Source organism: Salvia splendens, chromosome 17 (assembly GCF_004379255.2).
Source record: "Salvia splendens isolate huo1 chromosome 17, SspV2, whole genome shotgun sequence".
NCBI classification, from domain to species: Eukaryota; Viridiplantae; Streptophyta; class Magnoliopsida; order Lamiales; family Lamiaceae; genus Salvia; species Salvia splendens.
The window spans coordinates 10,253,554-10,277,258 of NC_056048.1; the positions used below are offsets into that span (position 1 = coordinate 10,253,554).

General features: G+C 39.6%; 1 long non-coding RNA gene and 1 pseudogene across 1 annotated transcript; both read left to right on the plus strand.

The window, feature by feature from the left end:
* Positions 1-214: 214 nt before the first annotated feature.
* Positions 215-6,500, plus strand: LOC121774144 (annotated as a pseudogene).
* Positions 6,501-19,569: 13,069 nt separating this feature from the next.
* LOC121773449 lies at positions 19,570-22,667 on the plus strand. Its single transcript, XR_006044754.1, has 5 exons — positions 19,570-19,878; positions 19,971-20,061; positions 21,540-21,571; positions 21,967-22,262; positions 22,328-22,667. It is a non-coding gene; the product is annotated as an uncharacterized LOC121773449 (long non-coding RNA).
* Positions 22,668-23,705: the final 1,038 nt, after the last annotated feature.

Genomic DNA, 23,705 nt, shown 5'->3' on the forward strand with positions numbered 1-23,705 from the left:
TCACTTATTTAAGGTGGTGATATGAAAAACCATTCATATGATTTGTTTACATTTGAGGGCGTATTTTTTTGTCAGAAATTCAGCAGTAATAACTTTAATTCTTGGAATTTCTTATCATTCGGTGTGACATAAATCAATTTTATTTATCACTTATTTTTTTTATACAATAAAAAAACTAATATATCAGCTCCAATCTCCAATAACTTAGAATAAAATGGAGTGCTCATATTACCAAATGTTGCTAGTAATTGCAGCTGTAATACTCGCAGTGCAAGGCCACTCTTCCGCTACTACAAAGCGTTTGAACTTCAATGTAAGCTCGATCGCTCTACATGCTGCATATATACTATCATATTAAAACTATATCACGTTTACAGATATACTAGTATATACATTACAGGTGGAGTGGAAGAGCGTAACGAGACTTTGCCATACAAAGCCGGTTCTAACACTGAATCGAAAATATCCGGGCCGGGGCCGACTATTGCTGTGAATGAAGGCGACAACGTTCAAGTTACAGTCACTAACAAGGTTGACACAAATACTACCATACATTGGTAAGTTTTTTTCTTTTCTTTCCTTTCCTTTAGATATTTAAACAATTTTGTACTAGTTCTGATTATTAAAAATTGCAAAAATATAAAATCACACACCAATTTTATAGGAGTGGATTATTAGAAAACATAAATTAACTAATAATTGTTGGATTTAGAGTTAATAACTAAACTCTTTTTGGATGTTGCATGAATGAAAGTGTAATAATGGAGTGCTCATTTCAGTTGGAAGAAGCTCGGCTAGAACGGAGTTCGGTAAGCTCGGCTTACCGAGCTGGAACTAGCCTGGAACTAGCCGAGAAGAAGAAGGCAGAAGTCGGTAAGCTCAGCGGTAAGGAAGCTCGGTAAGGAAGCTCGGTAAGGAAGCTCGGCGTTGAGCTGGAATGAGCCGAGAAGGAAGAGTTCGGTTGTAAGCCGAGCCGAGAAGGAAGAGTTCGGTTGTAAGCCGAGAAGGAGTTCGGTTGTAAGCCGAGAAGGAGTTCGGTTGTAAGCCGAGGAAGGAGTTCGGTCTTGAACCGAGGAAGGAGTTCGGTCTTGAACCGAGAAGGTAGAAGCAACCTAGCCGAACTAGCCGTTGGAGCAGCAGTTAGTTAGCTGAGATGTAGCGGTTATTCTTCTTGCTTTCTTGATTCTTCTTGTAGTTAGTTAGTAGCAGTTGCTACTTGATTATAGAGCTTTAAATAGCTCACCGTGTATGTAGTTTAGAGAAGAGTTTTAATCAATAAAGAGTTTTCCAGTTTTCTCTCCAAGTTTATCATCTTCAATACTCAAAGTGTGAGTGTGTGTGTTTTCTGCATTGTGTGATCTCATACAACAGTGAGTGTGTGTGTGATCTTATTGAGTGTGTGAAAGCCTTGTGTGTGCGAATCCTAACAAGTGGCGCAGTCTGTGGGAAAGGGATATTGAAGCTGATTTGCAGAGGATCAAACGGTTTCAGAGATGGCAGCAAGGCTTGATGCAGAAAAGTTCACAGGCAAGAATGATTATGGCCTGTGGAAGATGAAGATGAAGGCGGTTTTAATTCAACAAGGCTTGGCGGCAGTTCTTGCAAAACCAGAGGAGAGAGGAAAGGCTCCAGTGCTTGATGAAAAAGCTCAGGCAAAGATGGAGGAAATGCAGCTCAAGGCACATTCTGCAGTGATTCTGTGCCTTGGAGATAAGGTCTTGAGGGAAGTTCAAGAAGCCAAGACTGCGGTGGAGATCTTGGACAAGTTAGATGAAGTTTACTTGGCCAAATCCTTGGCTAACCGGCTGTATCTCAAGAAGAGGCTGTATGCCTATAGTTTTTCTGGAGATAGGTCCATCATTGAGCAGCTAGAGGAGTTCAACAAGATCATTGATGACCTGGGATCTGTTGATGTCAAGATCTCAGATGAGGATAAGGCCATTCTCACATTGAATGCCTTGCCTAGCTCGTATGACCAGCTAAGTGATGCAATTATCTATGGAAGAGATAAACCTATCACCTATGCAGAAGTCTATTCAGCCTTGATGGCCAAAGAACTCCAGAAGACAGCCAACAGAGGCTCTGCAAGCTCCAATGTTCAAGCTGCAGAGGCCTTGAATGTGAAGAAGTTCAAGAAGCAGAACTTCAAGAAGAAGTTTGAGGGCCCTAAACCCTCAAGTTCTGATGCTCAGAAGGAAACCAGAGCTTGCTATTGGTGCAAGAAACCTGGACATTTGAAGAAAGATTGTCATGCATGGAAGAGAAAGATGGCCTCTGAGGGACACAATCAATCTGATTGTGTGGAGAGTGCTGATCCCCCTGCTCAACTCATGAATATCAGTGATAGTGGGGTCAGTCATAGGTGGATAATGGACTCGGGGTGCAGCTTCCATATGTGCCCAAATAGAAGCTGGTTTCATGATCTTCAAGAAGCATCGGGTACGGTTGTTCTTGGTAATAATCACATTTGTCAGATCAAAGGAATAGGGAAGGTAAAGCTAAGCCTACAAGATGGCTCTATAAAGATCCTAACTGGGGTGAGGTATATTCCAGAAGTAAAGAGGAACCTCATCTCATTGGGAATGCTGGAACAGAAAGGGTTCACCATATTGATGAGTCAAGGAAAATTGTTTGTGAAATCTGGAGATGCAGTGATGATGGAGGCTGACAGAGAGCATATTCTCTATTATCTGAAGGCTAAGGCTGTTGATGGAGAAAGCAATGCAGTGTCAGATGATTCCATAATGCTATGGCACAAGAGATTGGGCCACCCAGCCGAAGGAAGCTTGAAAGAACTCATCAAGAAGGGTCTGATCTCTGGAGATTTCAACAAGATGGACCCCTGTGAGCAATGTATACTTGGAAAGGCTAAGAAGGCACCCTATCCTACAGGTATTCACTCTTCTACAGCCCCTTTAGACTACATACATAGTGATCTTTGGGGGCCTTCACCGGTGTGTTCAATTGGTGGAGGAAAGTATTATCTAGCTATCATTGATGACTATACAAGAAAGTTGTGGGTATATATTCTTAAAGAAAAATCTGAAACACTCACAAAGTTCAAGATATGGTGTAAGGAGGTTGAGCTAGAGAAGGGTAGAAGTGTTAAATGCTTAAGGACAGACAATGGCCTAGAGTTCTTGTCTGCTGAGTTTGATCTGTTTTGTAAAGAGAAGGGTATGAAGAGGCACCGGACTGTTCCTGGTAATCCTCAGCAAAATGGTGTTGTGGAAAGGATGAATAGGACAATCCTAGAGAGGGTGAGGTGCCTACTTCTTGGGTCTGGTTTGAGCAGCAGATTCTGGGGTGAGGCTGTGTATACAGCAGCCTATCTCATCAATAAATGCCCATCTACTGCCCTGAAATCTGAAACTCCTGATTACATGTGGTATGGAGCTCATAGTGACTACTCAAAATACAAGGTGTTTGGGTGTGTGGCCTATGCTCATGCTAGGCAAAGTAAGCTTGAAGCTAGGGCTCTGAAATGTATCTTGCTGGGGTATCAGAGGGGTGTTAAGGGGTATAGGCTCTGGTGTATTGAGCCCGGTAAGCAGAAGGTCTTGGTGAGTAGGGATGTGGTGTTCTTGGAGGATCAGATGCCATACCTGAAAGATAAGCTGGACTCCAGTGAAGATGAGGGTGATTTCTTCAAGGTGGAGCCTGTGGGGGTTGGCCTAGGAGCAGGTGGAGTTATTGACTCAGGGAGTGAGTCTGATTCAGATAAAGAAGAGGCTCCAACTCAGGGCAACCAGGCTGGTGAGTCTATATCAGACTCTATCAGAGACTATCAGCTTGCAAGGGACAGAGTTAGAAGAGAAACAAGGCCACCAACAAAGTTCTCTGATGTTGTGTATTATGCTCTGTGTGCAGCTGAAGGTATTGATGGTGCAGATCCACTCACATATAAAGAAGCTATGCAGAGTAAAGATAGAGAAAGATGGATTGAAGCCATGAATGAGGAAATAGAGTCTTTACTCAAAAACAAAACATGGATTTTGGTGGACAAATCCAAGCTGAATACAGATGAAAAGGGGAGAGTGAAGGTGATTAAGATTAACACCTTGCACAATCCGGCTGACATGCTAACAAAGTCTCTAGGTAAAGACAAGTTTGATCATTGCAAGAAATTGATCAATGTTTGTGCAAGAACTGAGATGAGCCCTCAGGTGGAGAATTGTAATAATGGAGTGCTCATTTCAGTTGGAAGAAGCTCGGCTAGAACGGAGTTCGGTAAGCTCGGCTTACCGAGCTGGAACTAGCCTGGAACTAGCCGAGAAGAAGAAGGCAGAAGTCGGTAAGCTCAGCGGTAAGGAAGCTCGGTAAGGAAGCTCGGTAAGGAAGCTCGGCGTTGAGCTGGAATGAGCCGAGAAGGAAGAGTTCGGTTGTAAGCCGAGCCGAGAAGGAAGAGTTCGGTTGTAAGCCGAGAAGGAGTTCGGTTGTAAGCCGAGAAGGAGTTCGGTTGTAAGCCGAGGAAGGAGTTCGGTCTTGAACCGAGGAAGGAGTTCGGTCTTGAACCGAGAAGGTAGAAGCAACCTAGCCGAACTAGCCGTTGGAGCAGCAGTTAGTTAGCTGAGATGTAGCGGTTATTCTTCTTGCTTTCTTGATTCTTCTTGTAGTTAGTTAGTAGCAGTTGCTACTTGATTATAGAGCTTTAAATAGCTCACCGTGTATGTAGTTTAGAGAAGAGTTTTAATCAATAAAGAGTTTTCCAGTTTTCTCTCCAAGTTTATCATCTTCAATACTCAAAGTGTGAGTGTGTGTGTTTTCTGCATTGTGTGATCTCATACAACAGTGAGTGTGTGTGTGATCTTATTGAGTGTGTGAAAGCCTTGTGTGTGCGAATCCTAACAGAAAGCATATTTAGGCATGGAGTGAGGCAGCTAAGAACAGGATGGGCAGATGGGCCAGCATACATAACACAATGTCCTATACGCAAAGGCAAAACTTACACATACAACTTCACCGTTTCCGGTCAGAGGGGAACCCTCTGGTGGCACGCTCATTTTTCATGGCAACGTGCTTCTGTTTATGGCGCCTTCGTCATCTACCCTCGCCTCCCCTACCCTTTCCCCTTCGAGCCTTCTCCAGTCGTTGAAGCGCCTCCTATTATCTTCGGTAACAACCTAACCTAACCTATCGAAATTATCTTCATCAAATGTATATTCTCCTAAATTTGAACCAAATCATCTCAGGTGAATGGTGGAACGCCGATGTTGATGCCGTAGAAAGTGAGATGAGTCGATATGGCGGCGGACCTAATTCCTCCGACGCCTACACCATCAATGGCTTGCCTGGTCCCTTGTACCCCTGTTCCATTAAAGGTACTAAAAGTACTATATTCCATAATAATAATAATAATAATAATAATAATAATAATAATAATAATAATAATAATAATAATAATAATGTGTGTGTTGGCCTAGTGGTAAAATGATTAATTGCATACACATTCATCCAGAATGTGGAGCGAGGCAAGACCTACATGCTAAGGATTATAAACGCAGCCCTAAACGACGAAGTGGCCAACCATACCCTAACCGTGGTTGAGATCGACGCAGTCTACACCAAGCCCTTCACAACCTCCGCCATCATGATCACCCCGGGCCAAACAACCACCCTCCTCCTCACCGCAGACAAATCCACCGGCGCCTTCGTCATGGCGGCCCGACCTTACCTCACCTCCGTCTTCCCCTTCAACAACTCCACCACAATCGGATACCTAAAATACACAACCACCCCTAGACTCAAACCACAACTAACCCTCCCACCAAACCTCCCAGCAATGGAAGACACTCTCTTTGCCACCCGCTTCACCGACCGCCTACGCAGCCTCGCCAGCACAGATTACCCCTGCAACGTGCCGAAAACGATCGATAATAGGGTGGTCACCACCATCAGCTTAAACCTCCAAGACTGCCCCCAAAACAAAACCTGCAAAGGCTACTTAAACAAACAATTCTTTGCCTCCATGAACAACCAGTCCTTCTCCCGCCCCTCCACCTCCATTCTCCAATCCCACTACCTCAACATCAACGGCCAATACACAACGAACTTCCCCGATCACCCTCCCCACGTGTACAACTACACTGGCGTCGACTCTGTTTCCGAGAACATGAACACGGAGTTCGGGACGAGGGTGGTGCAGGTGGAGTTCGGGGACGAGGCTGGAAATCGTGTTTCAGGATACCAACTTGTTGAATCCGGAGAACCACCCGATACATGTGCACGGGAATAACTTCTTCATCGTGGGGCGGGGGTTTGGGAACTTTGACGCGGAGAGGGATGTTGTGGGGTATAATGTGGTGGACCTGCCGGAGAGGAACACGGTGGGGGGATGGGCAGCGATCAGGATCAACGCGGATAATCCGGGAGTGTGGTTTATTCATTGCCATCTTGAGGAGCATACGTCGTGGGGGCTGGCTATGGGATTTATTGTGAAGAGTGGGAAAGAGGCTACGCAGTGTTTGCTTCCTCCTCCGAGTGATTTGCCTGTGTGTTGAGTTTTTTAGTGTTGGTAATTTTGTTTCCAACGTCTTCTTGTAGCTTTGCTTGAGAGACAATAGAGTAATGAGAAATGAGATTGAGATACTGCAACACACCTCAAACAAACAATTATATATTTGGGCTAACAAAGGGCCTGTTTGATTCATATCATAGGGCTTTACGATTTATCTTAAAATTAGGGTGGAAATTCAAATATGTTCAATCCATTAGTGTGTTAAAGGTCAAAGCATTCGTTATGGTAAATGTTTCAAACTAGTCTAGATTTTCTTTTCTACTTCTGATAATTAGTATGATTGTTTCTTAAGAAATAATACTCCCTCCGTCCATCGTTTGGAGTGTCATTTCTTAGCGGCACGGATTCTAAGAAATGTTAACAAAATTTGGTGGAAAAAGTTAGTGGAATATGGGTTCCACTTGTATATAATTAGTTTTAAATGAAATGTGAGTGAAATGAATTAGTGGAATGTGAGACTCTATCACCATTTATCGTAAAAATGAAATGAGACTCATATACACGGACGGACTAAAAAAAAAACAGGACTCCTATTCGCCGACAGATGAAGTAAAAATATTAAGACGATTCTATTTCAATAGTTCTTGGCCATGAATATGCAAATAGCAATGACTCATGTACTTTGAGTGTTTTTAAGAAATGAGAGATAATGTGGTGGTAGTGATTCAAAGCCCCAACTTATTAGTTGGAAATGAAGCGTTTTAGTAACTAGGTGGTGCCTTTCCAAAATTTTAGTAGTATTTGAATACCACAAAGCGTGCACAGTGCATTATAGTTATGTTGATTGAATAAGTCAATAGTAAAACTCTGAAGAGTTATACACAGAAATACATGTAAGTATGTTACTCTGAAGAAAATAGTGAAACTGGAGGACGACAATAACCATATATGATGACGATGGGTCAACAAAAAACACGAAAACGCAGGCAGGCAGCAAATTTAGAAATAATTAACTAGCTAGAGTTTCATGAAATGGTCCGCTATATAATACACATAGGTTAATAATATGCAGTGAGTTAATTGTTTGATAATGAAATTACACAATAACACCAACCACCAAAATTCAAAATAATTGTAGTTAAACAATAAAACAAATTAAACGTAATAGTAAAAAGGAGAGGAGTGGGGTAGAGATACCATTCTACTGCATTACAGTGAAATTACTGGGTGCTAATAGTAGTACTACTAATTAAGGATTTTTTAGCTATACCTATACGCATTTTCAGAGGCATCTTAGCTCACAAGTGGTACTACTTGAGACCTATATATAATTATGAGTTATTTCAATTTTTCACTCTGCTTTCATCGTTAATTCATCAATTTCATACATTTATGGAGTACTTTAGAGAATCCACGATAAGAATAGCCCAACCATAGCTCAATCATAGCCTAGCCACAAACTCCTCATACCACATCATCAGCACTAAAAATCCTCCTGCCACATCATCAAAACAAGCAAATAGCCCAGCAATAGCCTAGCCACATCACTCAAAATTATACTCCCTCCGTCCCGCACTACTTGCACTTATTTCCTTTCTGGGCGTCCCAAGTTATTTGCACTCTTTCCATTTTTAGTAACAATTTATACCTACAGCCGTAATTGTTGACTTTGTCTATCATTCATTCCTTAATCTCCGTGCCAAAAGGAAAGGTGCGAGTAGTGCGCGACGGAGGGAGTATAAAACAAATAATTAACAATCACACAAAATGCGAAATTAAATTTACGACACAGATACAGGAAAATTCAATTATATTATTAAAATTTAAAAAGTACATTAATTAAAAAATTACATTAATTTTAAAAAAAATACATTAATTAAAAAAAACCCCGCCTCCGTCTCACTCCTCGTCGCTTCCGTCGCCGTCGCCCCCAACCGTGCCGCGGCGGCATTCAAATCGGCTCGCATGCTCACGAGCATTGCGTGAAGAAAACTCTGCATGCTCACGAGCATTGCGTGAAGAAAACTCTTCTCCTCGGGTCAGTTGCCGTCTTCCTATGGGCTAAATTCTTGGCCATCTGAGCCCGCGTTTGTTGACGCGTGGAGAAGGCGAGATCGGCTGTCGACTGGCCAACAGGGGGGATGCCGACTGGACCTCCTGGGACCCCCCGGCGACACCCCTCGATTCCCGTTGCGCCCTCCTTTGACCAACCGGGCGAGTTCGGCGAGCGAACGATTGAGGGGACGGGACCTCCTGAGCACCCCCGGGGAGGTCGTGGGAACCGCCGCTGTTGCCGCTGTAATCACCGGTATAGTTCAGTCGCTGCTTTTTCGGCCAGCCAGCGTCAACACCTGTCCGGAACATCTCGGAGTCTGTCAGCACCTCATAGCAGTTCCAGTAGGTGAACTCCTTATAGAGCCCGGGCACGGGGAAGGCTTTCTCCGCTATCCTCCTGCAGTCCTCGTAAGTTTGGCCACTGCTCTGTATGCGGAGGGCGTTGGCGTACAAGCCCGAAAATCGGGAGACCCCAGCCCTGATTCGGTCCCACGCCTTCCGGCACTCCTCCCCGTTGCGTGGCCTCCCCTCCGGGCAAAATGCCTTGTAGGCTGCTGCTATTTTGGCCCACAAGTTGACGATCCTCTAATTGTTCGAAGTGAGGGGATCATCGCAAACACTCACCCACGCCTTGGACAGCGCGACGTTGTCCGCATCCGTCCACTTCCTCCGTACCTGGTTGTCGTCATCAACCGGCTGCGACGACTCGCTGAACCTTTTGCCCTTCCCCTTGCCCTTCTTCTTTTGGCCGGCCCGACTCCTCCCGTTTGAACGGGAGTTTCCGGAACCCCGACAAGATCAAACCCCAACTCCTCTAAGGAGAAAGTCTCAAATTGCGTGAACTGCGTCTCCGATGGGGTCGATGTGTGCGAAGAAGCAGTCGAAAAATAAAAAATGGGGCAATAGACGTTGTCCCCCCCGGCGTCCCCTGCGTCACGGGCTGCATCGCCGGTACCCCTCCCCCCGGTATCATTTGCATCCCGGGTGCCCACCCCGACATCATCTACATACCGGGATGCATTCCTGGTACTCCCTGCCATCCCAGCATACTAACCCCGCCTGCCATCCTGGGCATACTACCCCCGGCTGCCATCCTGGGCATCATCTGCTGCCACATGTACATGTTGTAGTACCCAGGCATCAGACCCCATCCACCTCCCACGGGTACCGAGGGAGTTTGAGACCCGCTCGTCACTGGAGTACCTTCGTTGTTGTTATCCATTTCGCGTTGTTGCTCTTGTACAGAAATTAAGATAGAGAGAATACTCGTTAAAACAAGCGGTGCAAATGAAAATGACGTGCAAATCGCGTATATATAGTGTTTCAAAAATTAAAACAAAAATCCGCTCGCCGATCCGGAGCCTGCAATGGCGGCCAGCGGATCGGCGAGCGCATCGGCCAGTGCTCGGAAATCGGCGTGCGCTCGCCGATCCGGAGCCTGCAATGGCGGACCAGCCGGGGATCGGCTAGCCGGTCCGCTAGCCGCCATTGTGGATGCTCTTATTGTAAATTGCAATCATCAATCAGGGTTTATTCCACACAGTATACAGGATATATAGTTATTTTCTAGTTGTATGATTTAATGTTGCTACTATTATTAGTTATTGTAAATCTAAAGTTAGGGCATTTATAGTTTTTAAAATTATTTTTGTTTAAATATAGTAAAAGTTAAATATAACTTATAATTATCATAGATAATTTTATTTTGATAACAGTTACTCCGTACATAGGAGTATTTAAATAATACTCCATATATGGAGTAGTAAGATATCGTGGCACAAAAACATTTGTGGAATACAATAATTAATCTCTCATTCCCCAAATGAGAACCAATTAATCGTTTAAATAACCAGTAAAATTTATTTAAATTTTAATTCGTGGGACTTTGCGAAAATTTTTCTTAAATGTATGGTTCCAAATTCTATCCGAAGTGAATTAGAGCATCCGCAACGGTGGTGGGGAAGAAGGCCGCCGTACGTGCCAGCGGCGAGGACGAGGCTCGCGCTGCTGGCACGTCGAGCAGCGCCGTGCCAGCGAGCAGTCGACGTGGCGGCACACGATTGGGCAACGGCATAGCCGTTGCCTTTGAATAATTTTTTTTTAAATAAATTCGTTAATTAATTTTAAATAATGATAAAAAATAAAAAAAATATTTTCCAAATCCCAAAAATATGGCCATTTTTTTGCCCATTTTTCTGAATTTTTTTGATTTTTTTATTTATTTTTTCAAAATCATCTATAAATACACACATTCATCATCCATTTATCACATCAAATCATCTCTCATTCATCTCTCATTCATAATTCTCATACAAACTATCAACACATTCATCTCTCACTCAAAACCTCAAATGGATTTCACCCATATTATGGCGGAAGCGAAGCGTGAAGAACAAGAATACTACGAACAACATCGTGCCGCTTACGAAGCATATGTCTCAGCGAATACCCCCGCTCCTCCTCCTCAACGAACTAGATCAAATCGCCGCTACATCCATCGTGACCGGGAGGGAGCCAACGAAAGGCTCCTTGCCGACTACTTTGCCGACCAGCCGCGGTTTCCGGCAGATTACTTTAGGCACCGTTTTCGCATGTCAAAGCGCTTGTTCATGCGAATTGTCAACACTTTGTCCGCACGTGTTGAATTCTTCCAAATAGGTCCAGATGCAGCCGGCCGGCAAAGTATCACGCCGTTGCAGAAGTGTACGTGTGCCATCCGAAAACTCGCTACTGGGCAAACGACCGACATCTTCGACGAGTATTTGCATATCGGTGAGTCCACTGGAATCCTTTGTCTAAAGAATTTTTGCGAGGGCGTTCCTTCAGCTTTCGGGGATGAATTCCTTCGGGCACCCAGTACCGATGATTGCCAACGGTTGCTTCGTCTTCACGAATCAGTCCATGGCTTTCCCAGAATGCTTGGCAGCATTGACTGCATGCATTGGAGGTGGAAGAATTGCCCGAATGCTTGGAGGGGGCAACACTTAAGCGGTCACAAAGGCGGCGGCCCAACACTTATCCTTGAGGCGGTCGCCGACTACCGCCTATGGATTTGGCATGCATATTTCGGCGTTGCCGGAGCCAACAACGACTTGAACGTGCTCTATTCTTCACCACTCTTTAATGATGTGATGAATGGTGTAACACCGGCGATCGACTTCACCATCAACAGAAATACATACCACATGGATTACTATCTCGCCGATGGTATCTACCCAAGGTGGTCGACGTTCGTGAAGACGCTCCACAACCTGCACGACCCGAGACGGGTTCTTTTTGCGCAGCGTCAAGAGTCCGCGCGGAAAGACGTTGAAAGAGCATTCGGGGTCCTTCAAGCCCGATTCAACATTGTGAAGGCCCCGGCTCGGCTGTGGTACGTGAATAATATCGCCGACATCATGTTCACGTGTATTATCTTACACAACATGATTATAGCCGACGAAGGGCCGAGGGCGGCTAGCTTCTACGACGAGGATAAAGCCGGAAGCTCAACAGCGAGGTCTCCCCCACGCCGAGGTGAGCATACGACGGTTGGCCAGAGGATCGAGACAAGACACACAATGCGCGATACCCGAACTCACATTCAGTTACAAGAAGACCTAATCAACCACATGTGGATGAAATTCGGCAACGAGTAGTGGTTTTTTTAATTTTTAGTATTTTAATTATGTAATTTTTAATTTTTAGGCTTTTAATTATGTCGTTTTTATTTTATTTGTCATTTGTAATTTTATTTAGGTTTTTTTAATGAATTTTATTATTATGGAAATGTTATTGTTTAATTAAATTTTAAATTAATTGTGCTCGTCCTTGCGGAAGAGCACAGCTGTGGGTGTTGTGCTCTTGCCGGAGAGCATGCAGAAAAAGTGGGGCCGGGCCCACAATCGTGCCGCTGGCAAGAGCACGGTTGTGGATGCTCTTAGATTCTATCTTTTGGCGTATGAAAGGGTCAATGACGCGTTTAACAAACGAATAATGCTTTTCTGTATTAATTAATTAACACAAAAAATTATTTGACCGAATTAAGCTGGTTTGAATTTTTCCATTGGTTGTTTAATTACGTAATTTAATTTTAAATAAAAATTTGAAATTTATATACATACATTCTCATTATTTACTTTAAAAGCTTTAATTTCATTTAGAAAGTTACAAGCCATTCATTCGTATTGATCAAAACTCAAAACATGCATATAGATCGAATAAAGTCCGAGGCCAACATAAAGTATAAAATATTAAATCACTTGAGCACATTTATACTTGGTTTCGAATTTCTAAAAGTACATAACTTTACATTTATCAGGAAATGTATCTTGGACAAGTAAGAGGAAGATAACTTAATAGTACATACAACATTTTTAACTCAATTAATACATAGAAATGGAAAAGAGACCTTAAAACACAATGAACGAATTAGTTAAATACACCTTGGTCTAGAAAAAACAATCATGTTATTCCATTTTAGTTCGTTCATCTTATTTCCACTAACAATAATACTTCAATAATTTTTGTTTGTACATCTTTTATTTTATCAATTTAAAATTCATACTGTCTACTACCAAACGAATGTAGCAATATATTGGTATTGGTATACATAAATGTGTACGTATTTCCATATTACATGTAATGACGCTAGTACATATGTATATTAGTTATATAAGTTTAATTATATATTGGTATTCATACAAATATTGATAAATAGTTTCACGAATTCTGTGTGGTTGCATATCAATTTCACAAATAAATGTTCAAATGATTTCGAAATCCTCAATACTATGGCTAAAATATTTTGGCACGACACGAACCCGCACGAAATTAATGAGTATGTATCAAAGCTTATTGGGTCCGTGTGCTTATCGTGTCGACACGATACGGACACGAAAACTTCGTGTCGTGTTACACGTTAAGAAATAATATTAATAATTATAATATTATTATGTTTTTATTTATTTTAAAATTTTAAAATTAAAATTTAAAATTTAATATTAGAAATAATATTAATGTATTATAATATTATTATATAGTGTCGTTATTGTGTCGTGTCATATATGTGTTGTTATCGTGTCGTGTAGACCCGAAGTGGTTCGTGTCGTTAATGAGTTCGTGTCGTTATTTCAAAAGAGAGTTGGTACGTACGTGTGCAGTGTGCTATCCTTGCTTTTCAAAAAGAACCTCATTTTAAGCTTTTCATATCTTTTCTTTTATCAAATAAGATCTTTATCTAGAACATAGTAGTATAAATTAGTGTGACATGATATCATCTCATGGTCAAGATTGTTAAACAATATTTATATACTACAGATTCAACTTTTTAATTTGCTAGTAAAATTCTAACGCTTGACCCACGCATAAAAAATCACATAAGATTAACCATTCATATATCAGTGATTTAATTAATTAATTTTTTAAAAAAACTATACGCTCCAGCATAAATGTTTTATAGTGGAGTACGACATTATTTTGAAAATAAGTTGTTGAAAGTAATGCTTGTTGATTGAGATATTAGCCTTTGCATATATTGTAATTATGAGTTGTTTTCTATAAGTAATATTCTCTTTAAAAAATTTTGGGGGCTTTCAATTATCTAAAAGATTTTACAATCAAACTCCTATGATTTATCAGAGTTGGTGGATGAGATTGACAGATAACAACAAATTACGTGTATTGTTCATTTGCTTATGTTTTTTAAGTTTGTCCATTATTTTTCTGCTACACTATTTTGGATAAAGTGTTGATTTTATATATGTGCTAATTTATTTATTTTTTCTGTTTTGAACTGCGTCTATTCTCCTCCTCTGTTGCTCATGACCATTTCCATGGCTCAAGCATTTGTACGACATCAGAAAACTACTACTTTCTACTGATTTTTAAGTTGTAAAATTGACTAAAATATGATTAAATAAAATGATTTTTTCAGTCAATTTGCTCTTTTATAACGATAACTTTGTGATTATATTGATAAATTAAAGAGCTTAGGAGTTTTACAAAGTAGTAGTTGATAATGGTTTGGTGAATGGAAATCGAATAGGACATCGAATATGCTTACCACCTTAAAATAAAATAGAAATTTGTCACTTGAAACCCTCGTTCAAGTTGTATATCGCTTGATAATATGTATCTAGGGCCAACATGCATGGATTCTTATAATAACAAAGTACAAAAATTATACTCGTAATACATATTTTCTACTCATGTAATTTCAATTTTTATCCATATTCCTATACAATACAAAGAATCCTCCAGTTTTTCGGGCTGATGTGCAACCCGCCCGCTCAGGTCAACCCATATAGCCTTCCACCTGCTCGGGTTAGCTCAAATAATCCATTTACGATTTTGGATTATAAAAAGTCGATCATACCCTCTAATTTTTCGTTTTATTCGGGCTAACCACATCACATTGTGTATTCCCTGTTTTCATTTCAATACATTTTAGTTAGTCTCAACCCCCATAAAGCGTGGTAGCAAACTAACCCTTTCAAAATGTCATCGCAAATATACACGTCTTCTCCATCTTCGTGGGATCGATCCTTACTCCCCTCAATGGCGAATCCAGGATTTTCGGTTAGGGGGTACGAGAAAGAATTAGTGTGATTTGATGTTTTTCAAAATCTGACCTATTTTTTTTTCTTTCTTTAATTTGTTCTTGCAATAAAAGTTTTTATCCTTACTTTTTTTAAATTAAGATTATTCGTTTGATTATTTTTATTTTATTGTTACTATTTAATAACTTTCATTATTTAAAATAATGGTTTTTGGATTTATATTATAGCTATATAATTTAAGCATTTATAGAGTGTGTTATCTTTATTAATAAATAATTTTTTAGTTTATTTGAGAAAATTATAATTTTTAAAAATAGAAAATATAAAAATAAAATGCATTAGAAAAGAATTAAATTGTACCATAATAATTTATAAGAGAAGCAATTGTTCTAGAAATAAAATGCATAAAATCTATAAGAAGAATATAAAATAGAAGCACACAATAAAACTCAATGCAAGCGAAGAAAATAAAAATACATTTAAAAAAGAATTAAAATACTAAGAGGATATATTATTTTTAACATAAATGTACAAAATGGTACATAAAAAGAGTTACTCCATAAAATAAATCCAAATAGACAAACTGGAAGACTCTAAAACGCTATAAACGAAAACATGTCTCCTTGAAATACTAAAACAGAAAATAGAATAAATAATTTATTGGATTCTTCAGGAGTCAAACTCGGATTGCTAACTTTACCGCTAGGCTAGGGTAAGAGTTACATTTTTATGGCGAATGCATAGTATTATTATTTCATTTTGGGGTACAGCTGTGCCCCTTGTTCCTTAGTGGATTCGCCACTGACTCTCCTATACTAGCTATGTTAGTATGCCGTGAATCCGTATAGTTTGCCGTTAGCCGGACGGGGGTCTCGGTCCGACGCATGTGTGCCTATTTATATAGAAGTAGGGCGCATAACTTTGTACTCTGAAAAACAATCTGATTACAATATGTTCCCCGTTTTCGCCCGTGGACGTAGCCAAAGCACATTGGTGAACCACGTAAATTCTGTGTCTCTTTACGTTTCTGTTTTACTCGATTACACAATTGCTCTATTATGTCACAACAAACTAGTATCTAGAGCCTGGTTTTCGAACTAGGGTTTTGAATTCCGCATCTGTTAGGGTTTCTGTGTTAATCGATCTCCGCTCTGAACGTGAAGGTCGACAAATTTACTGGGAAAAATAGTTTCGGTCTATGGCAGATCAAGATGCGATCTTTGCTGAAGCAACAAGGGTTGTGGGCGCCGCTAACTGCAAAAGGAAAGGTGAAAAAGACAGACGAGAAGGATGACGAGTGGGTAACCCTAGATGAAAAGGCTCACTCGACAATCATGTTGTGCCTGTCTGACGATGTTATCATCGAAGTCGCTGATCAGGAAACTGCGGCTGCCCTCTGGACGAAGTTGGAGAGTCTATACATGACGAAGTCTCTAACCAATAAGTTGCTCCTGAAGCAATGTCTGTTCTGATTACACATGCAGGAAGGTACGCCCCTTCGGGACCATCTGAAAAATCTGAATAAAATTTTGTTGGATTTGCATAATGTTGAAGTTAAAGTAGAAGATGAGGATGCTGCTTTAATTCTACTAGTTTCTTTGCATGAGTCGTATGAGAATTTCGTTGATTCTTTTATGACTGAGAAAGAAACTCTGTCTCTGGAAGATGTGCGATCTGCTTTCCACATCAGAGAAGATCGGCAACACGAAACTAGTTCAGCCACATAAAGTCAGGCGTCGGGATTATCTGCTACAGGTACGGGTCATAAGAAATCTGGAAAGAAGAAGTCGAAATCAAAAAGGGGATCGAAAGGTTTCCAGCCCGGCACATCTGCAGATATTGTAAAGAACCAAGGCACTGGAAGTATGATTGTCCGAAGAAGAAAAAGAAAGAGGGCAAGAAAGGGGATGCCAATGGTTCAACAACTGTGGCAGAAGCTGATGACTCAGACTCTGAAGTAAGCCTGACGCTGGTTGCAGATGACCAGCCATACGGCAACGATGTGTGGATTTTTGACTCAGGAGCATCGTTCCATCTGTGTCCGCACAAGGAGTATTTCACCACTTACGAGCAGATAGATGGAGGCAATATTACCATGGCCAACAGTGTTGTCTGCAAGGTGGTTGCCATTGGCTCTATCAAAATAAGGACGCATGATGGGGTGTTCGGCACCTTGAACGATGTCAGACATGTTCCACAGATGACGAAAAATCTGATATCTCTGAGTACCTTTGATAGTAAGGGATTCAACTTCAAAGGTGAAGGTGGAGTAATGCATATTATGAAAGGTTCGAAGGTGGTTCTGACAACCTTGAAACGGGGTAACTTATATATTTTAAAAGGTTCCATCGTGACAGGCTCTGCTAATACTGCATCATCCGAGATTCCGACTGAGTATATGACAAAGCTATGGCATATGAGGCTTGTTCATATGAGAGAACGAGGGATGCAAATTTTGTCTAAGCGTGATTTTCTCTCTGCCATAAAGTGAAGAATCTGGATTTCTGCGAACACTGTGTTTTGGGGAAGCTTCATCACAACAAGTTCCCAAAGAAGGTTGTTCATCGGACCAAGGGGACGCTCGACTACATTCATGTGGATTGTTGAGGTCCATCACGTGCTGAATCTATTGGAGGTCACAAGTATTTTGTGTCAATGATTGATGACTACTCGAGGATGACTTGGGTGTTCATGATGAAGCATAAAGGTGACGCTTTCAAGAAGTTCAAACAATGGAAAATCTTGGTGGAAAATCAGACAGAGAAGAAGATCAAGCGATTGAGAACTGATAATGGTTTGGAATTCTGTTCGTCTGAGTTTAATGAGTTCTATAAGAACTAGGGGATTGTTCGCCACCACAGCAATGAGTTCAATGAATTCTATTAGACATACACCGCAGCAAAATGGTGTGGCAGAACGCATGAATCAGACACTGCTGAAAAGAGCACGCTGTATTCTTTTTCAGACTGGGTTGACTAGGAAGTTTTGGGCAGAAGCAGTAAACACGACGTATTACCGGATCAACTGTGGACCTCACACTGGCATTGATTGCAAGACACATGATTCACTTGGATTTTACATGGTTTAAGAGGGTAGTTTTACTTGGTTTTAATCATATATTGTGTACTTTGAGACATGGTTATAGCTACTTCTCTATGATATTGATATTTTGACCATTTTGTGAAGAATGTGTAGAAAAATGTACAAAATATGTGGATGTGCTGAAGCTTTGGTTTGAGACAGTTTTTTCTAGAGATTTTGAAGTCCAATCAATCCATATTACATACCATTCTCTTCGTCTTCGAAATAGCTTCACGTGGATATCTTAAACGTCTCAATCGGTGTTCGGTAGAAAAAGTTATAACTGTTTTACAAAGACTGCGCGGAGTAGTGACATAGCTGGCGACCCGCCGGGTTCGCATGCAAACGAACCTAGCGACCCGCCAGTAAAACACGGGAAAAACGTCGTAGGCAGCTGGCAACTCGCCAGCTTCGACGCACAACGAACTTGACGACCCGCCAGCTTCGACCGACAGCTTATTTCGCGCCCAAAGTCTACCCTAGGTATATATATAAGAAACGCCTCCCAAACCATTCTGCACGCCTCCTACACAAAAATACCAGTTTTTAACCTAGAAAGAAGAGAAGAACGAGTAGAGGACGGGTATTCATCGCACGATTGAAGACGAGGCCTCCAATCCGCCCAATCCAATTCTAGGAGTTCATATTATAGTTTTATTTTTGTTCAAACAATGTTTTTGAATATTTCTTTGACTTTTGTGATGAACATGAGTAGCTAAATCCTCCGTAGAGTTCTACGTGGGAGATACAATGATTCTTATGTTTAATTGGTTTTCTTTTTCTATACCTTGGCTCATGTGGTTATTTTGACTTCTCTCGTGCTTATACATTTATTTGACTAATCACCTTATAAATGCATGTGGATTTTACTACAATACACGGGAGATGAGTAGTTTAATTTGAAAGAAGAGAAGTTGGCGTCTTTGCCAATATAATCGGGAGATTTGAGCCTTTGAATGAAGCTAAGTATCTTAGGAGCTTTCAGAAGCTGAGAAAAACTTGGATTTGTGAAAAATTGCTTCATTCGGTGAGAACGTGCGTTGCTGATTGATACTAGTTTTCTCACTGTCCCTTCGTTCTTCTCAGGTTTGAATGCAGGTGGAGAAAAAAATTGTGAAATTGTCTGGAAGATGATGACCTACATAGTCTGAATATGTTGCTAATTTGGTGGAACTGATCATAATTTTTTGTTCCTATTTTATAGGTCACTACAAAAAAAAATGCCTATTTTCAAGCACCAATTTGCAAGCACATGTAGTGCTTACAAATTCTAGAAGAATTGCAAGCAAAATCGCGAGCAAAATGCAAAATATTGGTTGAAAAATATATTTCGAGTACATTTGCGAGCAATTATTCTTGTACTCGCAATATAGCAAGCAAACAGTGCTTGCAAACGCGTGCTTTCTTTTTTCATAGAAATTTGCGATATAATTTGCAAACACCTATGAGTTGAGCTCGTAGATATTTTAAATCCCCGGCCAATTATTTGGGCTGACATCCTAAGTCTCTGCATTTCAAACCCTTATTATTTTGCCTCAAATTCTTTTTCCCATTTCTCCGATTTCCAAATTCTCTCTTCGCATTTCTCCATTTCTCAAATTCCCAAATTCTCGTTCCGTGCCGCCGATGTCCTGCTCTGCCACCGGTCGCCCTTGCTCTACCGCCGGACTATTGCTTTGCCACCGGTCGCCCTTGCTCCGCCGCTGGTTTCCTGCTTCGCCAGCAACAGCTTTCAGCTTTCCTTCGGTGAGGTCTCTCTCTTGCTGAATTATTTAGTTGCTTATCGCTCTAATTTATATTGATTCTTTACGTTTCTTCAAATTCAATTCCAATTTCAGTAGCAAGGTTTGCTGGATTTTCTCCAATTCGTCCGATCACATTTCTCTGATTTTCTCTAGATTTTCTTCGAATTCATAAACACACGCTGAGGTAATTGAGCTGCACGAAGAAGTGCATTCATAAACTGCTTTCAATGTGTTTTATTTGATTGATATTCAGCAAACTGCTTGTAACCTCGCCAATGCCAGCATCACTGGATGACCTAGTAAGCTGTAATCGCAAAAAAACTTACATTCTTTGGTCACATAGTTGTTTCCGGTGTTGGCTGTAAATTTCAATTCATTTCACTTCATTGCCATTATGTATGTATGTGTGTTCTAATGTAGTGAGAATTCATAAACACACGCTGAGGTAATTGAGCTGCACGAAGAAGTGCATTCATAAACTGCTTTCAATGTGTTTTATTTGATTGATATTCAGCAAACTGCTTGTAACCTCGCCAATGCCAGCATCACTGGATGACCTAGTAAGCTGTAATCGCAAAAAAACTTAATTCTTTGGTCACATAGTTGTTTCCGGTGTTGACTGTAAATTTCAATTCATTTCACTTTATTGCCATTATGTATGTATGTGTGTTCTAATGTAGTGAGTGTGTATGTATTTTCTTTTTCTTTTTTTTTGTCTTTCGGATACTGTATTACTGAGTAGAAAATTATGCTTATGCGATATGTGTTTTCTAGGTGTTTGCTGCTGGTGTTCTAGATCTTTGATATTTTTAGTTTTTAAGCATTTTAGAGTTTATTTTGTTGCTATGCTTGGCAAGCTAAGTAAATGAGTTGAATTTTTCTTAAGATAATAGTAGATTTTTTCTCTGCAACAGAAGGTGGATGAAATTAGAGCAAGAAGGCTTAATTGGATAAAGAAAGTTTAAGTCAGCACTATTTCTATTGTTAAAAAATGTTAAGTAGATCAGCCTTTAATAAACCATAGGTTTATAATTGAGACAACAAGTGTGTGTTTGGTGCTCTCCTTTTTCTTTCTTGATTCGATTATACTAATACGACATGAATGAAAAGTGAAAAAAAGGAGAATAAGGGAACAATAAGTTGCTATTTTGGTATATTGTGCAACATGAAAGTAGTTTTGTGCTATGTTATTGGTTTTATCTCGCTGTAGTTATATTGAAATACAAAAATATAGAGCACATTCCTGTTGTTATTTTGGTATATCGCAAATGTTTCTCATTAAACATAGTGCTAGAATTAGTTTTCCAAACATTAGTAGAGAAAAAGAAATTGAAAATGAAGGAAGGGCCAGATATAGTAATAGAATATATGTTACTGGTATGAATAATTCCTATTATTCACCACTTTATTGTAGATTTACGTTCATGATGATTGTTCTTCTCCATATTGCCTTAAAAGGACAGACACCAAATAAAATTATTCTCGTATAGTTTTACCACATGTCTTGATTTGAACATTTGACTGCATATGAACTGTTGTAGTATGGATCCTTGGTTATGCCTTTTCTGTTGTAATATCACTTGTTGATGTTGGCTTTGAGGTTTTGCTTCCATTATTTCATGTTTTATAGTTGCTAAGCGTTTGATCTTCTTTGTTTTGCAGCTTACTTTTTGGAGCCATTTTTCGCACTGCAGGTAAACATAGAAATCTTTTTAGTATTTATGCTTTAACATCCTTGGTTCATGGAAACACATGTTATTTTGGATTCTATATTTTGTTTATGGCTAAATTAGTTGAGACCTATACCTGATATTTATGTTTGATGCAATATTGATCTCTATAGATGTATAGCAAATGATGTTTTCTCCTTTAACTCTGTCCACATACTATCTAACTAGTGATATTTATGTTTGATGCAATATTGATCTCTATAGTTGTATAGCAAATGTATTCATTTGAATGTTATTATAATCTTGTAGTTACAATGACCTTTGCTACTTGTTTATACATAGTTCAATTAAAATGTCATTTTCTTTATAGATCTTGTTAGCTCTGTCTGACTCCTCTTTTATCCTCCACTTGTCTTCAGCTGTTGTTATTTCAGTTGGCTATGTAGTAAAAAAATTGCAAAAGTGCGGACAAGCTAGAGTTAGACGGTACATAATTCATATATCAGAACACTTTACTCTTCTACACAATCTTTTAATTCTACATTGGATATTTCATTACTCAAATGTTCCTACTTGTATCTGAGGTCATGCTAATTTTTATGCAATTGTTAAGCTGCTGATACTTGGATAAATAGATTGTGTGTATGACTCGTTCCATAATATACACACGCTCAAGGATGGGTGGTATACGTATAAGAGAACTGCAAACGTTGATGTAAGCAAGTTATATTGCATCAACTCATGTATTTGTTTGTTGATGTAAATATTTTCTTATCACAGGAAATACGAGAGGAGTTGCGCTTAGAATAACGACAAGAAATACATCAATGCGCATCTGAAGTATTTTCTTGATCCTAAACTTAGGATATGTTAATACAGCAGGAAATCAAAGAATTGCGGGAGCTGGTAAAGGTCCTTAGTCAAAAAGTTCAATAGATGAGAAGAAGTGAATAGATTTAGCTTGCGTTAGGTTTTGACATTTATATTTTCTATTCTAGCTTCACGGTTTCTAAGTTGTGAAACCGTGGCTAGATAGTTATCATTTTGGAAGATTCAAATCATTTGTTTGGTTGTAAAAAAATAGTTATTTTTTATTTTATGTAAAATTTGAATTTTTTTATTCTTTTGATTAATTTCATATAATTTAAAAAAAATAAACACTAATATTAATTTGAAAAAAATAATATAGATAAATAAAAAAATTATAGAATTTTCTGAAAAAAGATCAATTTGCGAGCACAACTGTGCTTGCAAATAAGCCATAATTTGGGTTTATTTTCGAGCGCATTGCGAGCACAAGAGAGGTTCTAGGATATTTGCGAGCAAAAAAGGTGCATGCAAAGTAATAATTCAACCACCAGATTTTGAAAGCCATTTTGCGAGCACCGGTCAATGTGCTCGCAAGTTTTCAGCATGTGCTTGCTAAAGTACTTGCAATTTTTGCAACGAGCCGAATGGGTAGCACCCTTTGTGCTCGCAAAGTGCTTGCAAACATATTTGGTTATTTTTAAGCATTTTGGTGCTTGCAAAACACCTTTTTTTTGTGGTGGGTGTGCATAATATGCCAGATTTTGTGGGACGTTTTAGTGAGTACGCTGGATTACCGAGTCTTCAACAAATTTGAAAGAAAAATGAGCTTATTTGGGCCTCTCCAATAGTGTTTTCAAATAAAAGGATTTGGGCAAGAAAATAGCTGATAGGCCCAATATATTAGATTCTTAGGCTTTTATTTTATTTTGGCTAAAGAAGATATATTGATTTCCTTAAAATAACATCCACCGACTTTTGCAGAAAAATAATTTAAATCAAGAGAGTTATGTAAATTTTAAAATTTAAGATGATTTTGAGGAGAGAGAAAGTAGTCGTATGAAATAACATCCACCAATTTTTGTGAAAAATTAATTTAAATCAAGAGAGTTATGTAAATTTTAGATCATTTTGAGGAGATAGAAAGTAGTCGTATGAAAAAACATCCACCAACTTTTGCGAAAAAATAATTTAAATCAAGAGTGTTCTCTCTATGTAAATTTTAAAATTTAAGATCATTTTCAGGATAGAGAAAGTAGTCGGTTTTTAACACGTACACATATATAAGACTTTGCTGATGTATATGGAATAAATTCCATATCCTTTTTTGCACTTTCGTTGTAGTCACAAA